Source organism: Schistocerca nitens, chromosome 7 (assembly GCF_023898315.1).
Source record: "Schistocerca nitens isolate TAMUIC-IGC-003100 chromosome 7, iqSchNite1.1, whole genome shotgun sequence".
Classification (NCBI taxonomy): Eukaryota; Metazoa; Arthropoda; class Insecta; order Orthoptera; family Acrididae; genus Schistocerca; species Schistocerca nitens.
In genome coordinates, this window is record NC_064620.1 from 307,550,827 (window position 1) to 307,553,326 (window position 2,500).

The 2,500-nt window shown below is 58.4% G+C and overlaps 1 non-coding gene across 1 annotated transcript in view; it reads right to left on the reverse strand.

Moving 5' to 3' along the window:
- Window positions 1-186, reverse strand: part of LOC126196957 (small subunit ribosomal RNA) — a 1,909-nt gene extending 1,723 nt beyond the window's left edge. The window contains exon 1 of the ribosomal RNA XR_007539376.1: window positions 1-186. This exon is cut by the window's left edge and continues 1,723 nt beyond it. This is a non-coding gene — a ribosomal RNA (small subunit ribosomal RNA).
- Between the last annotated feature and the right edge of the window lie 2,314 nt (window positions 187-2,500).

The following is a 2,500-nucleotide window of genomic DNA, read 5'->3' on the forward strand; positions in this document are numbered from 1 at the left end:
GGGACTCTGTTTGCATGTATTAGCTCTAGAATTACCACAGTTATCCAAGTAACGTGGGTACGATCTAAGGAACCATAACTGATTTAATGAGCCATTCGCGGTTTCACCTTAATGCGGCTTGTACTGAGACATGCATGGCTTAATCTTTGAGACAAGCATATGACTACTGGCAGGATCAACCAGGGAGCTGCGTCAACTAGAGCTGAGCAGCCGGCCGCCCGGGAGTGTGTCCCGGGGGCCCGCGCGAACACGCAAGCGTCCGCTCAATTATTCTGCAAACAGGAGGAGGCTGGGCTCCCCTGCACGATACACCTCGAAACCCTCTCAGGTCCCGGCGGCGCGCAGCGCCGTCCTAAGTACTTGGTCGGGTTCGAGAGAGGCGCAATCGCCCGGAGATAGGCGAGTAGACGCTTTCAGTGCGACCACCCGTGCTCCCAACTGAGCTTGCCGCTGCCGACAGAGGCCCGGGAGCGTGCTGTCGTGGTGTTGCCGGCGGGAGACAACACGCGGCCACAAACAGTGACCGGGCAGCTCCAACGCCAGCGCCACAGAGGGGCAGAGCCCCACTTGGGTGCCAAAGCGAACTCTCCCAGCACAGCGCACGCGCCAACACATCCGCACAGCTGCGATACAAACCACCTGCGAGAACCGCGGGGGCGACCGAGCAGCAGACGGCGTCGCGGCGCCGAGTGCCGGGCGGCGGCGCATCCTCAACGCACACAGTCCTCAATCGGACCAGCACACTGCAGATGTCCACCGCGCTTCGCACCGGGCCCGGGAGGACCCACTTTGGCCGCACGGCGCCGCGCGCTGGGTGCGCCGGCACGCAGATGCGCCGCCTGCCGCGTCCGTCAGCCGGCGCGCCTGCCACTGGGCGCCCCCACCAGCCGGCTGCCGCGCGTGCGCCCACGCAGCGCGCGGCCAGCACGCCGGGCGCCCCCCCCTCACCGGCCGGGGACGGTCCCACCCAGCCACCGCCGCGTATCGCTTCATACCCACATGCCCACTCACGTTCGTGGGTATGACGGGTGTCGCTGAAGCAACCGGTTAATACCTGTACCGATCGTCGATATCAACGATTCACCTCCAGCGCGAACAACCGCGCAACAACGGATTTCCAGTTCATTTGCGTAACTTGGGCAGCAAACGTAGACATCCATCTACATTTGCGACTTCTACGAGTCTTGCATGCCTGGATGTTGTGTGTCACGACGCACTCCATCAGCATACATACACGCTGCGACGTGTGCACGAAAGAACACGTGGAAGGTGGCCAGCGTACGTATGCGAATGCCATTGCACAGCTGCGAAGCGCATTCAACACGCGAACTCCTGACCGACGAGCTAGAGGTGACAGGAGGGGAGGGGGGGGGGGGGCGGGGGCGATATACGTCCTATTGCAGTACACAATACAGTGGATAGCGGGACCATGTGGAAAGTAAGCAACACTCGCAAGATGTGAGGGTACGCACCGTAAAATGAATCAATACGCAGAACACCACAGTGTGCGCGAAGTGAACTATGTTGAGATGGTTGCAATTAGGCAACGCTACACGAATTCCTAGATTCATATAACTAACAATTACAGGGCAGGTTAAGGCGCAACGTGGGTTAGGTTAGGGCGCAACGTGGGTTAGGTTAAGGCGCAACGTGGGTTAGGTTAAGGCGCAACTTGGGTTAGGTTAAGGCGCAACTTGGGTTAGGTTAAGGCGCAACTTGGGTTAGGTTAAGGCGCAACTTGGGTTAGGTTAAGGCGCAACTTGGGTTAGGTTAAGGCGCAACTTGGGTTAGGTTAAGGCGCAACTTGGGTTAGGTTAAGGCGCAACTTGGGTTAGGTTAAGGCGCAACGTGGGTTAGGTTAAGGCGCAACGTGGGTTAGGTTAAGGCGCAACGTGGGTTAGGTTAAGGCGCAACGTGGGTTAGGTTAAGGCGCAACGTGGGTTAGGTTAAGGCGCAACGTGGGTTAGGTTAAGGCGCAACGTGGGTTAGGTTAAGGCGCAACGTGGGTTAGGTTAAGGCGCAACGTGGGTTAGGTTAAGGCGCAACGTGGGTTAGGTTAAGGCGCAACGTGGGTTAGGTTAAGGCGCAACGTGGGTTAGGTTAAGGCGCAACGTGGGTTAGGTTAAGGCGCAACGTGGGTTAGGTTAAGGCGCAACGTGGGTTAGGTTAAGGCGCAACGTGGGTTAGGTTAAGGCGCAACGTGGGTTAGGTTAGGGCGCAACGTGGGTTAGGTTAAGGCGCAACGTGGGTTAGGTTAGGGCGCAACGTGGGTTAGGTTAGGGCGCAACGTGGGTTAGGTTAGGGCGCAACGTGGGTTAGGTTAGGGCGCAACGTGGGTTAGGTTAGGGCGCAACGTGGGTTAGGTTAGGGCGCAACTTGGGTTAGGTTAGGGCGCAACGTGGGTTAGGTTAGGGCGCAACGTGGGTTAGGTTAGGGCGCAACGTGGGTTAGGTTAGGGCGCAACGTGGGTTAGGTTAGGGCGCAACTTGGGTTAGGTTAA